Consider the following 26629-nt stretch of genomic DNA (forward strand, 5'->3'; position numbering starts at 1 on the left):
TGGTGGTAGTATTAGTGGTGGTGGTGGTAGTGGTGGTGGTGGTGGTAGTATTAGTGGTGGTGGTGGTAGTATTAGTGGTGGTGGTAGTAGTGGTGGTGGTGGTGGTGGTAGTATTAGTGGTGGTGGTGGTAGTATTGGTGGTGGTGGTAGTAGTAGTGGTGGTGGTGGTGGTAGTATTAGTGGTGGTGGTAGTAGTAGTGGTGGTGGTGGTAGTATTAGTGGTGGTGGTAGTATTAGTGGTGGTGGTAGTAGTAGTGGTGGTGGTGGTAGTATTAGTGGTGGTGGTAGTAGTAGTGGTGGTGGTGGTGGTAGTATTAGTGGTGGTGGTGGTGGTAGTATTAGTGGTGGTGGTAGTAGTAGAAGTTTCATCTTTTTTATACAATTGTGCTATGTTTTATTTATTTATTTTTCTACTATTGCTTAACAGCAATAAAAGATTTTGTGCTTTACCATATTGTAAGAAAGAAACTTATTTGCCAGTAATGTTTTGTATAATGGACATTATTTTTAACAGTGATATAAGCTTTACTGTTTTTTTAAAGAGTCCCTACATTTGTGTGAAAAGAATTATGTCCGGCAAACTAGAAGGGCATGACCAGTTGTATTTGGTTTGAGATAAATCCATGGCACCCTTTCTTCAGAATCCGGCCTAAAACATTCCCACATTATGCCTCTCACAGGGAGAGAAATGGGAAATGACAGATCGGCAGTGTAGCAAGGGTTCATGTGTAATTACGCTCTGATGAGCCACATGCCTGTGTCCAAGTTTATTTAAGGACACATTTTTGATGGGTGTGGAGAAAGATAATTGATGGGATAGAACGAAATAAAGGAGCATGTTTTCAGTCAAAATATTAACACACATTTTCTTGATTTCCTTTTGGCAGGCTATCAGGATTGAATAGTCAAGACAAAAACAAACTTATATGTGTGTACCACCAACACACTTACTGTAAATGGATTGAGCCATTATAAAGAATATATGTTATCATTACGAGAAAAAATGGCATCCATTGTAATGTAACACTGTCAATGAGCCACAGATATTCCGAATGGCTACATTTATACAATTCTAACACCACATACAATATAATAATAAGGTTTAGAAAAGACTTTTTAGTATGACAGAGTTCTCACCTTTTTTAGTCGCTCCTAGTAAAAGTGTTAAAAATGTGATTAAGTCCATTTAGCTACACACTTTCCCTTGGAGGAGGCCCCTTCAGTCCATGATGATGGAGAAAATGCTTACCACCTTTATACTGGAAAAGAAATACAGGGTCAGTAGGGTCAGATTTCTGGTTGGGGCTCTTTTTGGGGTCTCTCACTCTGCCAGCTGGCTCTGATTGTTCAGGCCCCTCTAATCTGTCTTGATCATCTCTGTCACGGGAACACCATGGACGCCTGAGCGAGCAGAATCAAACATGCCTACCTACGTCGCAGGAAGCGATTTTGGAAGTCTATTACGTCCCAAAGGAAGACTCATTAAAATGACGTGTGCGTGCTCTGCAGTGCCGGCCCCATGTATTCTACTTTCTAGAGGCCACAACCGCAGCCTAACCAGAACCACACTGCTTTTCAAAGGCGGAGGTTCCCTGCTCTGCCTTGCATTTGTTTGTTGTAATCAAGTCTGCTTATGTCTTCAACAATGGCCATTTAAGCACATTCACTTAGACTTCAAAAGAAGGAGGAGGTGCCACATGATTAAAGCAACCAATCAGAATGAGTGGAATCCCCACAGTTCCTTCAGACCCGATGAACCTTAATTACTTTGGATTCCAAGCAACGTTGTCACACTGTGTCTACCACCAAGCTAAAATCTTTAACGATAACCTCGTGTCAAGCTCTGATGACACATGAAACACAAACAGCATTGTAACGTCCTAATACGTACCACTGACTATGCATATCATTGCATCAGAAATGGCAGTCGTCACAGGTCTTCTAGTGACCCATGAGTTTTGCACTACTCCTAGAAACCGTGGCAGAATTGTTTGTTCTTTCTGCCTCTCTGCACAGTGAGAATGCTTCTGTTGCAAATTTGTTTTCAGCACTTCCTCCAATCTGCCTGAAGTAGACCAAGATGTTGTGTTCATTAAACTGCCAACCACAACATTCTCAGACGTTTAAGACTCTCCAAACATAATCTTGAACCATTTTAAAGTGTTGCAGGCTCCCACTGGGCCTTTATTTAACCTGGCCTCTTGCTTTCTGATGTGCATATCCAATTAACCTTTATATTTTCTTGCTCTCAAACTCAACTACTCTCCCCAACCTCTGCAAACAAAGGTCTTATTAACAGTGATAACCCCAACCACTGTTAGACTATTCCAGACATAGCAACTTTCTGTGTAACACCTGTAAAAGGATTCAGACTAAATGTAGCAAAAAAATCTACCATTTATCATCCTGTATGACTGCTATGCAGCCTTTAGAATGTCTCTTACTACTCACATATAATTCATGTTGAATATTTGTCTTCCTGCTGGATATTTGTCATTTTGATTAATATTTTCTTTTCCTTTCTTCTTGCAGGTATTTGCTACTTTTCAGCTCCATGCCTAACTGAAATAGCATGGCTCCATTATAAGCAGCGGTGTGAAACTTTTGGATAATGTCCTTCATGATCCTTTGTTGACCCTACTCTGCCTCATTCTCCTGGAATGCCTCCCTACCTCACATCACCTCCTGGGGATCTATCCACCGCAAATAAACATTTTCTTCCTTTCATCCTTTCTTTCTCCTTTTTTTCCCTGCCCATGACCTGGAGACTTGATGCTTCCAAATAAGGCATTTGACATTATGCTGAATTCCATCTCTCAGCAGTTGCCTATCGTCAAGCTGTAGAAGTTGGCGGTGTGTGTAAGTGTCCGGGTGATGGAGAGGGCTGATATTTGCAGTTGTAGTACACCACAGTAATCCCTTCACATTCACTGTAAATTTTTTGTTTTGTTTTGTTTTTCTGTTTGCCATGCTGATAGATGAAATGTCTTCTGTTATAACTTTTAGTTAAAGATTGGTGGGTTAAAAAAGGCAAGTTTTAGGCCAGCCTGACCCAGAATGACATTTCTTGCTCTGTGAAAAACATCTGAAGGATGAAATAAAACAGTCTAGACAGAGGCCGGAGACAGGGCTGAGAAGATGCAAGAGGCGATAGGCACTGTATGGTTTGTACAACATCTATGAGGGTCATTTGAGGGGAAAAACTGTCCGTAGTTAGCCAGAGGAGAACCCAGTCGACCCTTTTCATCAAGCACATGACCCTCGATGCAGATGTCAGCATGGACTTTTCCTGCCCTCGCAAATCTCTCTTCTCCTCTCACATGGGCCCATGTGCAAACAGCAGATCTGTTCATCACGCCACCACTCCTCCTGGCCCATTCTTTCTCTTGGACTCTCTGAACTGCCTGAGCTGAGAACTAGGTCACAGAGAGGGAATCTGGCCTTGAAAGTGCACATATGCTACAAAGGTAAGGAAAACAGGGCGTTGAGCACCTCAGTGATCATTTCACGGCCCTATCACCTAATCTTAGGGTCGTCTTTCAGAGTGGGAAAAACATTTATTATTATCTTTTTTGCCGAGCTGCAGTTCCACAGCGGCGGTTGTTTTTGAAGAGATGCTGGTTTAAGGATGTGAGAGATGCTCCGAGAACTCAGGGCTGACGGGCCACGTTGTCCACACCCTGCCGCCTGATCTGAGTGGCCTTCTCTCACAATGAGAGTAAGCACAGCTGCACAAGCTGGCCCCACGCCAACCAGAGCCTGGTTACGCCAGCGCTCAGACTGCTGCATAGCATCTGTGTCTCAGGAGAAGAGGTTTTCACTGCGTCAAGAGATGGTATTTAAGTCGTAAGATTTTTCAAGTATGGTTTTAGCATTTGGCACTTCACCAAAAGCTGAGGAAGTGGAATTGCATTTGGCTAGCTTTTTAGGTTTTTATTCATTATTAGGAATCTAATGATGCATACTGCTCATAGATAAACTCATTTTAAAAATATCCGTAAGAAAGAATGGAGTAAGGAGAATAAAAATAACATCATGGATCTGAAGTGTCTTCTGATTGGTAATCCATTGCTCCCCATCAGGATACAGATGCGCATACTGTTGTTGTTCCTCTGTTGGATTTTCTTTCCCCCAGACAGTTGAAAGAACCTATCAGGGAGGGAGCAATATGCAACCCAAGGCAAATGAGGAGCATGGCCTCCCCAGACACACACTTCCAAGAACCAAAGCAGCAGGGCGCATGCACAGAACCTGTCTTCCTCGGAGGTGCGCATCCTTTGAAACAACAGAGATCATCCTCCCCAGCCTAGGGGCATGGCTCCAACCTCAGCTTCTAGGAACACAAAAGTCCTCACTTTAAACAGAAAAGACAGCCAAGTGCCGGAATAAATACCAAAACTATTATAGTGCGCCCAAGTATTAATTTCACACAGTCCAAGCTAAACAATGTCTGCTTGTTGCTCTATTGCTTGTGAGATCAGGGAGGTAAAGGACACATGCTCACATTTGTAAATTCTTCAGCCCAATGGAGACTTAAACAAGTCTGAAATAAACAAACATGAATTAGCTGGTAATGCACTGATTCATCAAAAAAGTACCGCCTAACAATCTCTGAAGACCACCAAAACATTTACACTCATTTGACGATTCTCTTATTGTTGGCTTAGTACTCAAACTTTATCCACAGCTGTTGAGGAACTGTACACAGTTTAATTGAATGTTAGAGTGAAAGGGTAATGTTCTACTTGGACTGTATAAAGCACATTGAGGAACATCCGGGTGTTTTCTTTCACAGGCAGTCTGACACACAGTTCTCTATACTGTATGCCTAACACCAAGAACACTTATTCAATCTTATATATATATATATATATATATATATATATATATATATATATATATATATATATATATATATATATATATATATATATATATATTAGAGCATTTATAACAATATATTTGGAAACAAATCAGCTTTGTATATATCTATATGTAGAATAAGATTCAGATCCTTAATGAGCAAGCCACAGGGATGACATGAAGATGAAAACCTGAATCAAACCAGAACTAGAATTAAAAGGGAACCCGTCCCCTTATAGGTGGCACTGGGTAGTTTGATTTTATGTAATTCTCTCCAAAAACTGTATACTATACTAAAGTCAAACAGTTCTAAGCATGTTGAAAGGATGTACATTTTGAGCAAAACAGTATTAAAGAGCACAGCAGCCATTTATAGGTACAAGTTTATAATATCTAGGCATAATTATATACTGAAGGAAGAGTGAGTCTTGGGTATAAACTGTTTTTAGTAAGTGAAAATTAAACTTAAACACACACTTGTTCTTCTACAAATGCATCATGTCTATCTATTGGCTTATCAAGAAAATCAATTCTTTCGGTGCACTACATTCTGATGGATGCTCTTATTTATTTTTCTGCTTCAGATACATGTATAATGTTTCTTTTCTATTTTGTAAAGAGTACAAATGAATATAATATTCACATCTAAAGATTTTTCCTTCTTTCTTTTTTATAAATTTCTCTCCTCAGATGACCCCAACTGGTGTAGCGGGCCAAGCGTCCAACTGACTGCCAGAGGCAAACTTCAGGCCCCCTTCAACTTATCCTGGTTATTTATTTTTCCCTCAAACAATTCAATTGGCCCCATGCACAAGCAGGGAAACTCAGTGAATGCTCTTCTTAGTGCATGTGTGTGTATGTGTATGTGTGTGCATAAAAGCAGAGTTAAGAGCAGTGCAAGAAGAACCTGGGTTTTCTGGGTGTTTGGCAGCAGATGAGACAGCCCCGGCAGCAGTAAATTAAAACTATTAAAGTGAATCATACATTCCACCCTGACAAGCACATCTTCACCCATGAAACCACAGCGGAGGGATACGCTGCCGGCAACCTGGCAACGGCAGCCAAATATGTTCTTAAAGAGTAGTTGAGGCCCACATTGTGTAATAGGCTGCTGTCGAAAGCCAAATGCGCAAAGACACCCGTCCATACGCTCGCCACATTCGCCACTCGCTGCAGAGGAAGTGCGCACATCGTCACCCTGCCTTCTTCCAGACCTCACAAAAAAGGTTTTAGCAGCTCCTGGTCAGCACTCCATTAATGCATTGCTCTATCACTGCCAGACACTTTGGGTGGCCTCTCCCATGGCCTCTACAGTCTCCAAACCTCTGCTGCATATTGATATTGAAAAACCACAGGTATTTGGCTCAAAAGAAATGTATTGTATCTTTTTGCTTTTCTCACTAACAGCGTGAAAGACATTTTGGATGAACTGCATGGCAGAACATCAGTGTTTTTGCAAATATTTTTCAAAGTAAAAAGGAATTGATCAATCATTCTCAGAGGCTGAAACAATCACTGCATTTACGTCACTGAATTATTACGTGTGCCACATGAAAAAAAACAAACATATAATCTGGCTTCCATCAACATACAATAGAATTTCAGTAATTGCTCAGGGCTCCAAAACCACAGGCAAATTAGATGCTTCCTTTGTTCCCTGTGAATCACTCATAAAGATAAGTGTAGCTCTTGCCATAAATTTACACTGTTTCATGACCTGGTTGTTTCATTCATTCATTCATTCATTTTCAGTAAGTGCTTTGTCTTAATCAGAGTTGAGGTGGATCTTGAGCTGGTATACGTCCTGTATGGGACTCCAGTCCATTGCAAAATACACATTCACACCTAGACAAACTATTTAACATAAAGCTACAAGTGCATAATGTGGATAACAGGGTTATATACTGTATGTTTAGGGAAAAATAATACTGAGATATTTTTGTACATATATCCACTTCAAATTTACACACTTTGACTATGAGGGGACCATTGCTTTGTGACATGCGGGAAATTGCCATAAAAAGATGGAAAATTGTGGCCATGAAAGGATGCATGTATTCAGCAGCAATACTCAAATAGGATGTGGCATTCAAGCCATTATTGATTGGTATTAATGGGCAGAAAGTGTGCCAAGAAAACCCTGCCTACAACAATTTTATCATTGCCAGCTAACAACATCAGAGGTGCAGAGAGCTGTCATGAGAGACAGGTCCTATTTGAATAAGATGTACAATAAGATGTCCATATTTTGAGGCTCTAGAAACTGCCAAACAAGGACTCTAGGCTGAAGAGATTTAGCAGACACTAGGCTGAAGAGATTTAGCAGAGTCCAAGAGAATATATGGCCTGTTCTCCAAAGAGCCAAAGATCCATCATGTGCTCCCAGCTGCAAGGGGATAACAGAGAATGGACAGACCCAGAGGTGAGACTTAGAAAAATTCGAAAGACATATGGGAGAAAGAGCCATTGCCAAGTGGCTGGTGAACCTAAGAGTGGACCACAGAAACCTCCCAGAAAAAGATCCAGTCATCAGCATGAAAGCAAACAAGGAGTGTCAGGCCTAAAGAGCTGGACAGCACTACATGACCCTGACAGCACAAACAAGCGAGTTGCTAACAATTGGCATTAACCCAGCCTGGCTGTCAATCTTGATCATAATCCCCACAAGGATACAACACCTTTGACGGATAACCTGCCTCTCCTCTGCATAGACTGATTACAAGAAAGCCTACATCTCCATGCCTCACACTAGGATACTAAAGTGCTTGGGACTATACAAGGCTAACAGGGGACCAATAACCTTCATCAAGAACTCAATGTGGCTGTGGAGAACAATGATGGAAGCCAACTCCATGGTCATTGCACAAGTTACCTGTGGCATATACCAAGGTTATTTACTATCCTCTTTGCTGTTCTGCATAGTCCCTCAGCCACATCATCACAAGAGTGGATATGGGTATAGATTCAAAAGTAGAGTTAACATCAGCCATCTCTTATACCTGGATCACATCAAGCTGTAGGCTAGGCGTAAACCAGAATCTATAGTGAGAACATACAGATTGGGTAAGAGTGGCTGCATTGTGGAAAATAGTGAGAAGTTGGTCAGGACATAAAGTTTGGATACCAGAAGGCAGAATAGCGACATACAGGGTAGCTACAAGTATTTGGTAACCCAAAAGCCACTAAGAGCCACTCTCCAGAATGAAACAAGGAGCATCCATGAATACATCAGGAAGATGGCCGCTCAGATGAACTGCTGATAGCCTGCCTCAGGCAGCAGAAAACAGAGAGTGATAATAAATGAGAAAAGAGAAAAGTAAGATTAAGCCTCTTCATAGGATCTATCATGGATAGATATAGCAAGTGGCTGATTTCAAGAAATCTTATAGGTGGCTGGAAAAAGCTGGCCTAAAGGACAGCACAGAGGCTCAGATCATGGCAGCACAAGAAAAGGCACTATGCACCAAATCTATATGGGTAAGCATCTATTATAGCTGACAGGACTGACGGTTCAGGTTGTGTAAAGACAGCACTCACACAGTACAACATATAGTAGCAGGGTGTAAGATGCAAGCTGGAACAGAATATACTGAGAAGCATAACCAAGTGACTGGGCGAGTGTATAGAAACATCTGTGCTGAGTATGGATTAGAAGTCCCCATATCCCAGTGTGACATACTTTGACTTTGACTTTGACTTTGACTACAGAAAGTAGCTTAGAAAAGTAGAGCTAAGATCCTGTGGGACTTCAAGCTCCAGACTGGCAAACAGCTGCTGGCTACCCAACCAGACATAGTGGTGGTTGACAAGGAGCAGAAGACGGAAGTTGTGATAGATGTGGCAATCCCAGTCGACAATAACATCAGGAAGAAGGAGCATGAGAAGATCGAAAAGTACCAGGGGCTGAAGAAACAACTGGAACACATGTGAAAGGTGAAGTCCAAAGTTGTCCCAGTGGTAATAAGAGCATTATGTGACCCCCAAACTGGGAGAGTGGCTCCAGCAGATTCCAGGTTCAACATGTGAGGTCTTTGTCCAGAAGAATTCAGTCCTAGAACAGCTAAGATACTGTGCAGAACCCTCAAACTCCCAGGCCTCTGGTAGAGGACCTGAGCTTGGAGAAGACCTGTGGGGCTGAAAGGGAAACCACCAATTAAAAATAATATAAACAGATGCTTTAAAATACTGAAAATATTTATATTCTGAAAATATTCAGAATTCTGCACTTTGTATAGGTATCTATAAAATCTAAGCAAAAGTGTGATAGTGACCATATTAACTGATCTGTAAAAAAAAAAGAAGAAGAAGAAGAAGAAGAAGAAATGAAAAGGTCAGATTTTCCTCATGGCTAATCTCTTCTGTTGATTTGTTCTGATGATACTCTGATGGATTTGATCTAAAATAGATTAAAGGATTTGCACATACTTTTGGGCTTCATGTCAGCTCAATTGCACACTCAATTGCACATATCATTAAAGGAAAAAAGGGGGACATACCAAATACTATTATACAAAGTTACCAAGTAACTATGAAATTCATCTAAAAAATTTCACTAAGTATGTTGACTATTTTAATTTGTAATAAAAAATGTTTTATTAAATTTGAAAAGAAAATAGAAGCATCATCACTATTGTTATATTTGGATCCTATTGTATGCTGCTCAATATATTTTTTTATGAATTTGATTTTTATCACTTATTATAAAATAACCACTCAGCAGGTCCACATTTACAATTCTCTCTCTCTCTCTCTCTCTCTCTCTCTCTCTCTCTCTCCCTCCCTATATATATATATATATACATATGGTAATAATATCACACCTGTAATGTGCTGCTCCTGACTACAACTCCCAGGATCCTCAGCACAGAACCTCATCACATGACCTCCAGTCATCTATCCAAGCTCACCTGTTTGTAATTACTTTCACTGTTACTTTTGTAAGTTTTGCTCCAAGTCTTTGTTATTTGCCTGTCTTGATTTGTCTTTTGACCATATCCAGCTTGCATGTTTGATTTAGTCTTTTCTATTTTATGCCTGTTTAATGAACACCTTACCATTTGCCTGCCTCCCATTTCTAAGTATAGCCTAGCCATTTTCTTTGTCTGCTGCACTGGTTTTATTAAAACCAGAATCCGTGCACTTGATATAAATTTATGAAGGTAATCAGTGCCACAGAATTGATGCTTATCAGGACGGCATTTTGGTTGTTAGACAGCATTAATTATTTAGATAAGTGAGCAAAACAATTCCTAGAAATTTTAGGACGGTTTCAAAAAGTGTGTTCAGTCTAACAAAGAATGACTTTCTATATATAGACTTCTGACCATAAAGCTGTGTGGCTTCTTTTACATTATGTGGTACATCCTGTTTTTCTCGATTGGGCTGCAATTGGATCTGAGCAGCCAAAGAGGCTGATAAAACCATCATTATCAAATATCACATGGGTTAGGATGTCAAGGGAGAGAAAAGCACACACTCTTACACACCCAGGGAGCAAAGACATAAACTAAAAGAATGGCACTGCATCATAAAAACCCTCAGCAATAACCGGCATAACAACCTAACAGATTGTGGCTGGTAACTTTAAATGTCTAAATCGTGACAGAATAATGGTACAAATGAATAATATTTAGGGTAGGACACCCACCAGATAGCTGTCTATCTGTGAATGGTCAGGACTGAGTGAGGGCAGTGAATGAGCCCTGGGGGCATCTGTTACATTTTTCTATTTAACTGAGCCAAGAACAATAGGATGATCTAATGATAAGTACATTATTCCATTTTTTTTTTTATCATCCTTCCTTCTCCCAACATGTGACCTGTGAAAAATGAAATGGTCACATAGCTGTGATTGTGCAAAAAATATCACTGAACATATTAATACAGGATAAGCATGACTGGAGGCCGACCCCTCCTTTTTATCTCGTGACAGAGAAAGGAAAGGAAATACACCAGGTGACTATGAATCAAAGAGTGACAAAATAATAAAATTCCACAGTGATAAGCAGGATTTCCATTTGGGCCAAATCTGCTGACAAGGTCCTCAGCTTTCCTGGGGCAGGTTGTGCAGTTTTTTTGGCATAGAGCTTGGTGTCAACCTTTGAAAGGAAGAGAATTCAGATGACTCTCGAAACAATATTGGGCTTACACTCATTCTAATTACACTAATACAAAACACAACAACAGTAAGAAATGAAGTTAGCAAAAGTGGGGTATCACAAAGTGTTCTTTTGAGTGAAGCGAGGCAGTTTCCCTAACACTACATTAAAATATACTGGTCGTGTCAATTTGCCTGAAGATATCATAAACATACAAGGAGAAGATGATTAACAATAAAAAGTGTTAAGCTCTTCCAAACATCATGTTTAACTGAGTATTGTTTAACGCTAATTGAGCTGAGCATGCCTATGACTGTAGGCAGAACACCTTGATCTGATCATTAAAAGAGTCTGTTTACTGCTGAGTCCAATACAGGAACAGCACTGTAAACTCCCCTATAATGTAGCTTGCGGTGAAAAGGTTGTACATAAAGATCTTCTACTCTACACTAGGTAGTCATTACATTTAAGGTATTTAAAGTTTACCCCCCTTAAGGTGTAATTATAATATCATTAATAATATTGTTAAGGACATGATAATACTTTGTCTACAATGACAGAGTAAATCCACTAGCAAAGAGGAACAGCATGTTACAAAATGAAAGCTGAAGTTACATTTCCAAGAACTATCTGCATATAAGAGCCAGTGCATTAATGTCAGATGTGATCATGAGGGTCACTGGCTCGTTTTAAAGCTAAAGGCAGTATTCAGACAAGGTGCGTCTCAGAGGTTACTACGTCAGAGATTAACTGAGAGACTCGACATCACTGATTCCCAGCTTTGCCCTTGACTTCAGAGTTAAATTGTCAAAGGCCTGACAAAGTCTTGTTCATTTACTCTCCCCTTTTCCAGACCTCCCTGTTCTGGCAAGCTGCCATCATGCCCCCGGTCACCTTCCTTCACAGTATGCATGTGCACTATGTAGAAAAAGGGGAAAAAAAAGAGAACTGGTACAATATCCCTTCCTTTCCAGGACAGAACTATGTTAGGGCTTTTCTAAATGACATTTTTGGTGTCCATTCTCAAAATCCTTATCAGAGTTAAATAGGCTCTTTAAAGACTAACAGATGAACAAAGTTCTGTGCCTTATTACTTTTTATTACATCTTCAGAATGATTGCATTGCTATAATAGGGAACAGTGGAAGGGCAAAGACTTGCAGGTTTCTCACACTGATAATGTCGGTAATCTATAATAACCATCATTACTTTATTAACCTCAGAGAACTGATGAACTATTAAAGCAGCAGAAATGTATCCAGAATCATCATTTACACGATTTTCTTAAAAAGCAGAGATTTTAACGAGAGCAGGGAGTTTGAGCAGAATGTCCTCACACCATTTCTTTAGTATAAGGGATTGTGTGGGGGAATGACTGTCAGTATCAAACCGCAGAACATCCCACCCCACCCCCTACCCCTACACACACATGTGGTCTCAATTAGAAAAAAAATCTTGTTTTTACCCACCACTGAATAGAAAGGAAGGCTCTCAGGGCTGTTGTTTGTTGGCCAGACCTGCCAGAGAAATGGGCAGTAGTTCAATTTTACATACATTGCACCACTGTTTACTCACATTTAAACAAAGAAAGACTTCAAAGGCTAAAGCACGAACTCTCATCATCTTATTTTTCCCCGCAAATGATTACTTATTCATACGGTTACCTTTGAAATATACTTTTTGCTAGGTTTTTGTTATAGTTTGCAAACGTTTGAATCGAACAAAATGAAGAAAACAAAGGCATTTATACCACACTTCTGTGGAATTCTGAAATCTGATTGGTTAATTAATTTTCTATAACAGCATAGCTCTGAAAATAGTTTTGGCTGTGTTCACAGAGAACTGTATGTTTGAACTGCTGCATATTCTAAGGCTAAATGCATAAACATAAACTGTATAGGGAAAAGTTTGAGGACACATGACCATCACACAATAAGTGGGCTTTCACTAAACTGTTACTGTTATGTTGGAAGCACACAATTGTATAATTGTACTGGTTGTTTTTGTATGATGTAGTATTACAAATTCCCTTCACTAGTGCTAGCTGGCCCAAACATGTGACAGCACTGTACAAAACACAGTCTATATAGACATATTTTGCCAAGGTTGGAGTGAAAGAACTCTAGTGACCTGCACTGAGCCCTGGCCTCAACCTTACTGAGGACCTTTGGCATGAATTGGAATCAGTGCATGACCTCGCTATTGCTCCCCAAAGCCACACTCCAAAATCAAGTGGAAGGCCTTCACAGAAGAGTGGAGGTTACTATAATTGCTCACATATATGGTAGTTAAAAAAAAAAAAAAAAGAATCAAAATTTTATCATTGCAAATGTTTGCATCTACCCTCTGGACTATAATATAGATATTCTTTAATACGTTTAAGATTCAAAATTTTAGGTTTGAATAATAAACAACACCCTGATCTTTTGAAGCTTTAAATATTAATAAAATTGTATTGTTATTTATAAATAATAAATATTTATATTTGCTCATTTTATGCCAATTATTGTGGAGTTGTATGGATAATAGAGAGTGACTCTGGGGAACATAGAGACAGCTCAAACAAGGAAGCAATTTTTTTCCAGGACACCCACGTGTTTATCTTTTCTTCAGGAAGTGTGAGAGTCAGTGGAAAGTTCTCTTGCAGTGATCTACTTTGTGCTACCAAACCTGTGGGGTCAAAGAGGCTGTTAACAGTAACTCCCTGGAGGGTTTTGTCACTAGCTTGAACTGTCAGAGTAATGGTCTCCTTCACTATCGTAGATGGAAGACCTTGAATTAAAGTTATAAGAATGAGCTACCTCTTCAAGATGACACATAGGATGATTCAGGGCCATCCATGGATATGTTTGAAGGCATTGCCTCAGTGTAGAGCTGGCTGAAGAGTAAGTGAGGGGTCCATGTACAGGATCTTCCCAATTCCATACCTGTAGTCTGTCACCTGAAATCTGACTGGAAAATCCTGTACTTTGTAGAGACCTGCTGAAGCGGGTAACTCTGTTCAAGGAGTGGCATTCTGATTGGAGAAATTCTAAAGCATTACTTCCTTTAAGTAGGTACAATTCCAAAACCCAGTTCTCATGCAGAGTCATCCCTTTCATTTGGAAAATTTATATCAGCCATTCAACAAATATTAATCAGCATAATTTATATACATACATTTTAAATTTCCTATCTAGATGTTACTCAATCTAGGCAGGAAACTCACTTCCAAAAATTTATTATTGTACTTATTGGTAAAAAAAAAAATGGAAGGAACTGAGTGGAATAATTTCAGTTTTAATGACAGATTTGCCTGTTTGTATGATGCACTGGACTACAATCTTTCCATTGTAAGATATATAGCAAATATTGGGAAGAGGACTTATAGAGTGGATAATATCTATATAGTTCAGAAATATGTGTGAAAGACTTGTTTTCTCATGCAACAGATTAGAAACATGAAAAAACACTACTGTTTTCAGGTTTATGCTAACCAGGTGATGCAGAACCACATGATTTTCAGATTTGAGGACCGTGTGTGTCCCAGCTAGAGGCCCATACTTTCCGATCTCTCTGTTCTTGGAAGGGCATTCTGATCATGACATTGCAAGTGCAGGAAAGGGACTGGCTATTCATGTTTGCCCAGAGGCTCCTCCACTTCTGCAGGGACTGTAGGATTGCCTTCAAGATATTGTTTGTCAGGTATTTCAGGACTTTGTGGCCCCCAATTGGCCCAAACTGACCTATCCACAAACTAGCTTTGGACAATGTGGGGTTTGAAGAAAGGAAGAACACAATCTTGAGACCACTAGATGATCATTCTCATGTGCCTGTGTGATGTGGAGGTAATATCACAGCCTTATATCATTAAGGATCATCCTTGCTTTTAATTAATAATGACTTCTGTACATGATATCTCTGGGATGAAAACAGTATAATAAAAACTGATTTGAGCCTGGCCTTGTAAGGTCTTTCTTGTCCAGTCTTTGACTGTCTGTGGTGAGACAGAGTTACATACAGTGTGAACATCATCACATTCTTTGGCTACTGCAACCTCTAAATCCTCAGGCTCAGCAGCTCCTTTTTCCTTAACTCCTCTTCACTAAATTACATGTAGTGTAGCTTTTTCTAAGTTCATCCTTACTACCTCCTCCTCAGTCCCATTTTACAAAGAAGCAACTGGCACATGTTTCTAGTGTAATGTAAATGTAAAGGTAAAAGATGCATCGCTGGAAAATGTATCAATTAAAAGTAACTGAAAAGAAAATGAATTGAATAGACATTTAAAGCAATAGTGTGTTGATTGCTATAAAGCCAAAGATTGTATACACAATCAAGCAAATTGACTATCATTTAAAACCAGCATTGATAATGCTGATTTGCAGCATGCAGATTTACACAATTGTTAGCTCAGTTTCTAGTTTAATGCTTTGACATCCAAGTAGTTTCCTCTTAAATGATTATTATAACAGGAAGTTCAAATACAGATAAATATTGACTCACTAATGTTAAAGTTCAATTAAATATAAAAGCAACAAAACCTACTTAAATAGAGTATTTCTGGAAAGTAATATTCATCAATATAGGATCTCTAGTTCATAAGTAACAACATAATAAAACACAGTTTTGTTTTCACCATGCTTCCTGGGTGAAAGAAAGAGTAAAAGAACATCTTTCCTCTGTCCTGAATTCTCTACTTTCACCTATTTACCACAAGCAATCACACAAAAAAACAACAACTTTTGAACCAGCATGTAAAGACATCCAAAACTCCAACTGGTTTATTTAAAAACAACTGGTAACTAAGAACTAATCACAGTGGAAGAGAGAACAGGAGCTGCTTCCAAAAGTTACTGCTTCATCAGTTCTTATAATTGCTGACCTTTTCAATAGTCTTTTCATGCTCAATAAAAAAAAGTACGGAGCATTCCCGCCCACTGAGGCACTGAAGTTTACATATGCTGTGAATGCAGCCATCACCTGTAAACACTGAGGGGAAACCCTTTACAGAGTCATTAAACAGAACCCCCTCTTTTTCTCCATGGAGGCCTCAACAGGGGTTCAAGTGTTTGGGAAACTCTTTCTGTATTTGTTGTTGCTATAATACACTGTAGATTTAGTGTATTATTATTAACAGGGTCATGTTTCTATGCCTGTGGAAACAACCTGGTGTTCACTGTCATGGGCGAAAGAGAGGAGAGGAAGTACGGCTCATGGAAAGCGAACTCCTGCTTACAATCCTCTGTTGTTCATGAACCTCACTATTCAGCCTCACAGAGCAGTTACTCATAGCTTTTACGCACGACCTAAGAAACACTTTGGAACTGAGCCCACTTTTACTTTAAATAGGAAAAGGCTGAACACTGGGCATAAATACACTATGGATAAATTGATGCTCTGTGTCAAATCTAGTTCAAGTTGAATCTAGCTCAAGTTATGTTATGTCCAGGAACATAGCTGCCGGATTGTGGATCAAACGAATCGTGATAAACCAAAAGAATATTATAGACAAATGATTATATCAAGCTGGTTGCCTGAATCAAACAACATCCTAAGAATTTATAAATGGGATTTTGTGATTCTAACTTTCTTACACAGGAATGAAACTGCGCTGAAACACTATAGTTTCAACTCATCGTCTCTAATAACTCTGGTGCTGGATAGATACGACACTTCATAATACTCATGAACTGACAGAGTCTAGATAGATTTGAAACACTCTTAATTTACTCTTTCCAGTGTTAAGTGGAAACAGCTGCCATCCACATAACGTAAGGCACCTATAGTACTGCTCCACGGTGACTCAATAAGTGAAAGCCCATGATGAAGGCAAAAGTGTGAAACAGTGTTCCCACCTTCCTTATGCTTTCCATCTGGCATACTGTCTCCAGCTAGGACTTGTTTAATTTAACTCTGAAAGCAGGTGGAGAGTCAAAGAAAATGTTCCTTACTGTGTTAGGTTGTACTTCATTCCTATTATAAACTTCTACAAAACCAGTATTACAAATTAAAACACGGGAAAATGTATTAGCATACAGATTGCTTTCATGTAAGTAGACTAATTTATTTGCAATTCATCATCGGTTCACCTTAGGTCATCTCATGACAGTTACAACTATTATTTTCAAAAGCGAAACACAAATATTCTTGTCATCTTACATTTTTAATACAACAATCGTACAATGGAAAGTCTAATCCTTGAAAGTAGTTTTCGTTTTACTTCCAGGAAATTATAATTCAACCAATTTTCAGTTCAGCCAACATCCAACAAAGCCAGTGGACTGTTTCCATTGAGACGCCATAAACAAGTTTCAATTCATTAGTCTTGCGTTGTGACAGAGAAATGTTCTTAGAGAGCGAATAATCAATGCAAATTAAGTGCAAAATGATTTCCAGGCCATTGGAATGAAGAAACTAATTACTATCACAGACACAAACAGCCGCTTCAGCGCTTGTCAGCACTGGAAACTTGTTTCCAGTGACATGTTCTTTTTTCATGGCCTTCTTGCTGCCCCAGTTGTCTTTTCTGACCCCTCGTTGCTCACCTACATGGTCAAGTCAATGGAGCCACCCGTTGTTGTTTGTGGTCTTTATTTTTGCACCAGCTGGCAGAGGGGAAAAAGGAAATTGGGGTCAGGAATGACAGCCATGCTCCTTATTCTGTCCAACTGGCCCTTCCTCAGTTTGCCAGCAATGAGGAAATGCCCTGGAACTCAATCTGTCCACACAACCAGAACGGGAAAACAAGAAACCCGAGTGTGTAAGGAAGCTTGCTCTCATGATCTCCAGTCAGAGACCTCTCAGTAAAATACAAAATCAACAGGATAATAGTGAGGTTAAACCCACAATGCATGTCTTAAAGGCATTCAGTGTTGAGCAAAAAAACACAAGCAGCACGTAATACCATCACAATAAATGTTGCAACACCCGTATTCATAGGTCCTGTTTAGGTCTATACATACAAAAGTTATAAGCCTTGAAATAATAAGTACATATTTTTGATTGTGTACCGCTTTATGTGCAAATGTCCAAGATTTCCTTTTAATGGTAGAGAAACAAGAGCTAAGGTTAGGGACAATACTGAAGTTGTCAGTAATGAGGCAGGTTTCCCACAGACAGAGTGGCATCAGACACAATACAGATTATGAGAAGGCTATTATGCACTACAAGCCATCCAGGATATAAACAGAAGGAGCAGGCAGTGTCTGTTATTCATTCTTTCACTGTCTATGTATGTGGTCTGATTGATCAACTGCCCTGGAAATGATTTTTTTTTTTTTTTAAGGTTACAACTATTGCAAAACAGAGTTCATGCCCTATCTAACGGCTTCTTTTCTCTTTGTGGCTTGCGTCATTACAGCAGCTGTGTTTTATCTGCGCTAGCTTTTGTTTAGTCCAAATCTAATGCACTACACAACTCAAATTTAAATATCAAATGCAGTTATAAATATGTTATAAATGTGAATGCAGCTTAAGTTGCTTCATTTGCTATCATTTGTTCTTAACTTTTTGCACAACACTCTAAATTGAATAAATATTTTTGCATTTATCTGAAATACAAAAAAATGTTCTAAAAGGGTTTTGCAGTCAGGGCAAGAGCAGACGTGGAGATAAGCTGTGGCTTTGAGTCAGCTTTTAGCATGAAAAGACATTTTTTTTTCAATCAGAAATGCAGCTCTAAAAGAAAGTCTACCACAAGGTAAATTTGCTCTAGCCATGTCATGTGATGACCAATTACACTCAACAATTATCCTGCTCCCCTCTGTATCTTTGCTTTCTTCTGCTGCTCTACTCTTTTATCTTTAGAACTGAAGCCTGCTTTGTACCAAATCAAACACCAAACCCCGTCATCTCAAAGCTGTTGTGCACCTGTGCTGGGATCTACTTTCAAGGTCTTGGAAATGCCCATTTTACAATGATGATTTCTCAGGAAGAGAGTTTGAGGGAAGTAGAGCTTCCATGAATTGGCCAGGCACTGGGGTCTGTATTAAACCGGGTTACACAGCCTTGGGCCTGTTCTCTGCTTGCAAACTTCTTCCGTTATCTGCTCTGTAACATTCTCTCAAAAACAAAAACCCCAAACTTACTAGAATTCAACTTAATTTCACTACTGTGTACATCCTCACAGAGAAGGTGGCTACATTGCAAACCTTTATTATATCTAGGAAGTACAATCAATAATGAAGTAAAAATATGCTTAGGGAAACAGAATGTTCTCATTGATTTCCCATTCTGCACACTAAAGAGCTTCTTAAAATCATCTATATTCTTAAATAGCCATGGATTGCACAAATGGATATTAAAGGACATGCCCCTGGACTGCTCATTAGTAATTGCCATCTCCGTTCTGACTGTGTTCTTAGTTCAAATGTAGAAATCTAGACATTGTCTGCATTCTCTCCTTTTTTTTATTGGTTAGTCATATTTACATATAAATTGAGCACTTGGATATATAAAGTTAGATAAGCAAGTGAAAGCTAACCTAGTGAACATAAGGCAGTGAGTGAAAGCTAAATTTGTGATAAAAAGGGCTCCTAGTGAGAGAACAGTAACCTAGTTCCCTAGAGTGTGTGATCGCTAAACTTGGGTTACTCGTCTGGTTAAGAGTGTCTGCTAAATTGTATAAAAAGTATATTTCTCAAGTGAATAAATAACTTAGCAAATGAAAGTTAACTTAGAGAGTAAATACTAACTTAGTAATTGAAAGCTAAGGACTAATGTATAACTATAATGTGGTGTGTTGGTATATGGACTATGCTTATATTGAGGTCAGCTGCTGATTGCACCTCAACCACTTGTACATTTACTTAAATACATTTTATCATAAAAAAGATAAACAAGCAAAGCAAGTAAACACTAATCTAGTGAGAGAAAGCTAACTTAGATATTGAGTAACTATAAAGAGGATGGCTGAGGAATTGAACAATCCTGATTCTAATGGTTGTAAGGCTCATTATACTGTATGTAGCTGTAAGTGATAAGCTACTATGCCTTATTATATTTACCTATAGTAATAACCTTTTGTCCTGTGTTTTCTATATAATCCCATGATCTAGAAATGTTTCCTCATCAAATGCAATGTCCGGTTCATGTCTGTTGATGCGTCTGTCAAGCTGTATTGCTTCTTATGCCATTCATATGATTCCATGATGAACATGTTTGGACAGGTCAAGTCAGGTGAAGAGTTATTTTTCTTTTTTTCGAAGAGTAGATTTTTTAAAATATGTTGGATAATGCAAGGCAATAAGTTATGCCGAACCAGGCAAAGGAACAAAGGGAAAGGCGTAGCCTCTGCTTCTAACCAGAGACAGCAAATCCCCTCAGAAAAATAGACTTACATAACCCACCGTGCACCTGCAGCGAGCAAAGAAAACTTAAAAGCCACGGTGTTTCAATGGGTGGATTTGAAAGAAGTCCCAAAGCAACTATCATAATACAAAATGTGAAGCAATCATGATGCAGAGCTTCTTTTATCTGCAATTACATAGTGCTGAACTTTGACACTAGTTCTGTTAGTATGATACATATTGTAGTGACTGAGAAATTAACAAGTGTGCCCTTTCGGAGACTGAGGGTATGTCTCATCCTGATTTCATGAGGCAGAGTCAACATAAACAGGAGAAAAACACAGGGGGAAAACACCCAATGAATAGTTTTACCCAAAGCTTCACTATTACCCACTTTCAGATAGTGAAGGGTTAAGTACTTGATGCCTCTTTGAGTTTTCAACGGATGGTAATGTTTTCTTTGAATTTGCTTCCCCCTTGTGGTAAACTAATGTAAACATCATGTAAATAGACAAATAAATACATTGCTTAAGAATGACGTATTGAAAATCCAGCATTTTAATGTGTTAATTTAAAGACTTTCCTGTATTGATGTTTAATAATTCAAAGGGTTTTAACAGTGCAATACTATGGACAGGATGAGGCAACACTCATAAATATTTTGTGAGGCCATATTTGACGTGTGAAGCTAATGGGAACAATTACAGTGTACTGTTTACTGGCAGTCTCAGATATTATTGTATCATTTTGTAATCACTTAGTCCAGACAAAAAAAAAATCATGGAAATGTATTTGAGCTCAACATGCAACTTCACCCTATTAACCGCTAGTGCTTGTGAAAGGATTTACTTCATTTAGAGCAGTCTGATTCCTGTCCTTAGGCAACATGTGTAGACTGCAGGAAATCTCTTGACCTTATAAAGGAACTGAACTGTAACTGAAGTTGCAGAACAAAATGGACCAAATTAAAGTACCATAAATTGTTATTAGTGAAATGGAATTAAATGGAAACTGGTTCAATTTGAGCGAATGTACCCTTTGTTCAGGAGGGGAAAAAAGGAAACAAGCATTAAGGTAAAGAAAAAAAAATGTGAGAAGTATTGTGAATGTATGTTGCAGTAGCTACTATCAGAAGAGGGCAGGGTTGCATTCTTGAACATTTCGTAAAGTTTATTTTGAACACTGAAAATGAAACTATTATCCTGGTTATTTTACCATATAACCATAACCATAGTGTTGGGGATATAGACAGATCATGCATAACATTATGACCAATGACAGATTATACTGATTATCTCCTCATCATGGCACCTGTTAGTGGGTGGGATATATTAGGCAGCGAGTGAACATTTTGTCCTCAGAGTTGATGTGTTAGAAGCAGGAAAAATGGGCGAGAGTAAGGATTTGAGCGAAAATGGGCAAGCGAGTTTGACAAGGGCCAGATTGTGATGGCTAGATGACTGGATCAGAGCATCTCCAAAACTGCAGCTCTTGTGAGGTGTTCCTGGTCTGCAGTGGTCAGTATCTATCAACAGTGGTCCAAGGAAGGAACAGTGGTGAACCGGCGACAGGGTCATGGATAGCCAAGGCTCAGTGATGCACATGGGGAGCAAAGGCTAGCCCGAGTGGTCCGAGCCAACAGACGAGCTACTGTTGCTCAAAATGCTGAAGAAGTTAATGCTGGTTCTGATAGAAAGGTGTCAGAATACACAGTGCATTGCAGTTTGCTGTGTATGGGGCTGCATCGCGCAGACCAGTCAGGGTGCCCATGCTGACCCCTGTGCACCACCGAAAGTGCCAACAATGAGCATGTAAGCATCAGAACTGGACACAGAGCAATGAAAGAAGGTGGCCTGGCCTGATGCTTTCGTTTACATCACGTGGATGGTCGGGTGTGTGTGCGTCGCTTACCTGGGGAACGCATGGCACCAGGATGCACTATGTGAAGAAGGCAAGCTGGCGGAGGCAGCGTCATACTTTAGGTAATGTTCTGCTGGGAAACCTTGGGTCCTGTCATCCATGTGGATGTTACTTTGACATGTACCACCTACCTTAGCATTGTTAAAGATCATTTACACCCTTTCATGTAAATGGTATTCCCTGATTGGTTTGGCCTCTTTCAGCAGGATAATGCGCCATGCGCCACAAAGCAAAAATGGTTCAGGAATGTTTTGATGAGCACAACAACGAGTTTGAGGTGTTGACTTGGCCTCCAAATTTCCCAGATCTCAATCCAATCGAGCATCTGTGGGATGTGCTGGGCAAATCCTGTAAGTCTGATCCATGGAGGCCCCACCTCACAACTTACAGGACTTAAAGGATCTGCTGCTCTTGATGCCAGATACCACAGTACACCTTAAGAGATGTAGTGGAGTCCATGCCTTGATGAGTCAGGGCTGTTTTGGCAGCAAAAGGGGGATCAACACAATATCGTTATGCCTGGCCGGTGTATCTATCTTATATTTTCTATGGCAGTTCTACAGAAGTTTCTTAATACTTTTCCTTATCACTTAATTGGCTAAAACATTATTGCATATAAAGCTTTCTTTAGCCAGTCGCTTTTGTCTGTATGAAAACCAGACAGAGACCATTTTTCTGAGTGTAACTTTGGTTCTGAATTAGGGTGCTCAAACCAAAAACTAGAGCTGTATTAGGTACATCTCACTGGACAGAGACACATCTGCTGAAGAGATTAAATCTCATGGTTGACTAAGGAACATCTGGGATCCCCCAGAGTATTGAACAGGTCCACTGATGGACAGCATTGAAGTCTCTGAAAATGCAAAATCTTAAAGTGCAGACCTCCTCCCCAAATCTCAGATGGGTACACAAAGTTTTACCAGGTACCCCACTAAAGATAGCCCCATCTTGCTAGCATGTGCAAATTTATTTAGTTTATTTTTGCACTGATCAAAATGAAGAAAACTTACCTGTCTGGAAGCCAGAAAAAAAAAAACAACAATAAGAGGAAAAGAGGAAGCAGAAATTTGATAAGATACTCTAATCACAATATCAGTAGGCCATACTTTATGCCATAAAGTAATATATTCCAACATAATTTGTAAATTAAGCAGGTAAGCTAGGAATTGTTGTTAGGTTTGAAGCATTTAAAGTTTTTTGAGTTGAAAAAGCCAACACTTTATCAAAGGTGTTTTCGCAAAGAATACTGGATTATAAAACAAACAAACCAAAATAAGCAAACAAAAAAACAACAACAAAACGCCTCCTGCACACTCCCTAGAATTCCTCTGGATAAATTGGTTGATGAAAAAAAATAAATGATTTGAATAAAGGGAATAAAGAATAAATAATATAATAAGAGGCTTGAACATCTGAATCAGAGAATAAGGAGTAGAGAATAATTCTTCTGCACTCCATTGCTCCCTTGGACTGGAGTTGGCTCAGGCACACTTGTTTATAAGACGTGTGTTGTGAGGCGCCATGTGGTGATGTTTCGCGCATGCTCCGTAGCGTCTACCCCCGCTCAGAGCAGCGTCCTCGCGCCGCCGCCAGTTGCCGCTCGCGCTGTGCCGTGGAGCTGCGCTCGCGCTGAGAATACACGGGGCTCCTGTATTACCGGAGAGCTGCTCGGCACAATGTCCGCGTTTCAAGAATGAAAAGATCGGATTGTAGCTGCTGCACGCGAAGCACAGGAGTGTATCCTCCTTAAACGGTAACGTTTCTTAAACCCGTGTGTTAATGAGCATCTTTCAGCGGACAGCTTTGTTTCTCCTCGCTCTGTCATCCGAACCCAGTCTACCAACCTGATCATTGTTATTCGCTAAAAATCATTCATTTTATTATTTACCTTATAAAAAATATTCGCTTCTACCTGTTTATTACCGATGTTTTGGCACTATTCATTCAAACCAGCTTTTCTGATTGGATTGTTTTGATCTGTGCCTACGTAAGTAGCGTACTGTTTTCCCATACTGTTTAGTAGGGCAGTATGCCGTTATTGCCGTAACCATAATAAGTGTATAAAGTCATGTATGCGCATTATATTTGCCGTGTTGATGTTCAGTCGCTTACTAAAATTAATAACAGAACAGCTGTAGCCTTTGCATCCTTTTATTAAAAGAAAGAAATGGACAGAAATAAACAATTATGTGCGATATAACGCCTACGTTATTAAAAGTGAAATACATAACACACTACAATTACGATTTATCTTGTCCACAATTGAATAGATTGTTAAAGTGCTGGGATATTCCCCAGTTGTATTCCTTTCTGAAACCTGCTGTGTTAAAATGAACACAGATATGTCAATCATGTTGCACTGAATTCTTTTTGCATTGTGTACTGTAAATGTTAAGTGTACACTGGAGGTTGTGTTTTGTTTACAACATTGAGTGTGAGAGTGTGTTTTCATGGCCCAAACTCATTCTCTGGTAATTGATCAGATGCTCAGGCATGCTAGACAGGTTTCTATTTTTTTGGACAGTGTATTAATGAAAGTCAATTTTGGCCCTTCTGTCTAGTCATGGGCCTTTATGATTATCCTCCCCCTCTACTTTTACAATCCCCCTGGTAATCCTTACCTTGGTGTGGTACGCAGTCTCTCGCCTCCTTTTGTGTGCTTACAGTTTTCTTTAAAAGAAATTTTATATACAGCAAGTTAACCATGCCATTCTATGTTCATGATTACAGTGTGCTCTTCATGTAGTCTTAATACTTAGGAATGCGTATTGTTATTCTTAGGTATTGACCATAAGCTTAAGCTAAGATTTAATTGGCTACCATTAACTGGGCTTTTATGTTTATAACTTGCTTGCAATATGTTATCTTGAATATGTTTTATAAAATACAGTATAAGAGAAATGATTTTGCAGTGTGTGATAATGGCCTGGTCATCACCACCTACTCATATAACTCAGGATGGCAGATGCTGTGTTTCCATCAGTGTGTTATCTTTGTGTTAGAGGCTTTAGCTACTCTTATAACCTCCTCACCGACAACAGATGTGCTATTGAGGGTCACATGTTTACATTCGAACCTTAGAGCCAGCGTCCCAGCTTATTGAAACCATGTGTACAGTAGTTTAATTTGTGTGGTGAAAGCAGGCATCACAGGCTCAGTGGTGCTGAGCACACACTGTCACCCAGTGAGACATATATCCCCAATATTAGCCTTGATCTTTTGTAATAACTGTTTTATGATAATGTGTACCATAATTACAAAATGTGGAGTAGTATGACGGATGATTCTTTGCTGCTACATTTCACCTTGATAAAATGTTTTAAATGGTCATTGTATACAGTAGTTCACTTCCTTTTACTAGAAAAGATTTGCTCTCGGTTATTGTTTTTGTTCGGTGGTATCTCAGAGCATGAAAATGTGCTCATTAGCCACCCACAGCCCTGTATCACATGAGTCATTAAGGCCCCTGTTGTATTGTAACATGGATCTCAGCGATTCTCTTACTGTCAGCTGTTAATTTTTAAAGGTATAAAGCTTTCTGTTGTTGAGTTGTATTTTTCCTCTAGTCCTTTGGATTCCGAGCTTTCGTGAAAAGTAGCATCTTGTGATTCCTTTTCCTGAATCTTATTTACCTTTGGCAATCATACTGACACTGGATGTTTACTCTGTAGTCAGTGTGTAGTGGAACAGTTTAGCACAAACACTGCTGGCGCCCGCAGCCAAGTGTTTGGTCTGTCTTTTAAGATGGTGGATTGCTCAGAGAGATCAGCACAGATGTGTGAAATACTGTTGGAAAGTGAGGTTTAACATTGCTGCTGCTCCCTTTTGCTGCTCTGAAACTCAAAGGTTTCAGATATCCTTTAAAACCACCTGAAATTTTCAATATCATCAGCATTTACCCTGTGAGAGCTTTCTTATAGAATTCCGTGCTAATTTATTTCCTGTTTTTTGATGAGGCTCTGTAAATCTGACCGAAGAGGCAGGTGATCCCTCAGTAATGAATAGTGGACCGTGATACTATTATAATTTTATTATGATGCTTTATATCAGGTTTATTACATATTTAATCATTCTACCACTGCTGTTACTATTATTTATCTAGCTCTCAATCCTCCACCAGAAAATGTATTCCTTCTTATTAATTTCTTTGCCTGAAATATCCTTCAAATATACTTTAAAAAGGAAGGAAGCTATTACAGAAGAAAATACTTCGGACAGTTGGCTTTGCTGGGAACTTTAGGATCAGTTCATAAACAATTCATCTGCTGGTTACAATTGCAATTCCATAGAAATCCTCCAAACATTCAAACACTCTTTCTTGAGAAATCACATGAACAAGAATCTCAGTAGGACTGATGGATAGCAAAAAATATAGGTACTCAGAAATTGTGCCTTGACTTCCTGAACATGACAGCTTAAAGGACATCTTTGTATGACAAACAGGAAGGAAGTTATTGAAGAAAAGCTATTGCCATTACTG

The 26629-nt window shown here is 39.2% G+C and overlaps 1 protein-coding gene across 1 annotated transcript in view; it reads left to right on the top strand.

Annotated features, from left to right (window-relative positions):
• The first annotated feature begins 23739 nt into the window (after window positions 1–23739).
• si:ch211-288d18.1 (USP6 N-terminal-like protein) overlaps window positions 23740–26629 on the top strand; it is a 28576-nt gene continuing 25686 nt past the window's right edge. The window contains exon 1 of the mRNA XM_058382160.1: window positions 23740–23902. The gene's annotated coding sequence lies outside the window, so the exon portion shown is untranslated. The remainder of the gene's footprint in view (window positions 23903–26629) is intronic.

Source organism: Hemibagrus wyckioides, linkage group LG27, assembly GCF_019097595.1.
Source record: "Hemibagrus wyckioides isolate EC202008001 linkage group LG27, SWU_Hwy_1.0, whole genome shotgun sequence".
In the NCBI taxonomy this organism is placed as follows: Eukaryota; Metazoa; Chordata; class Actinopteri; order Siluriformes; family Bagridae; genus Hemibagrus; species Hemibagrus wyckioides.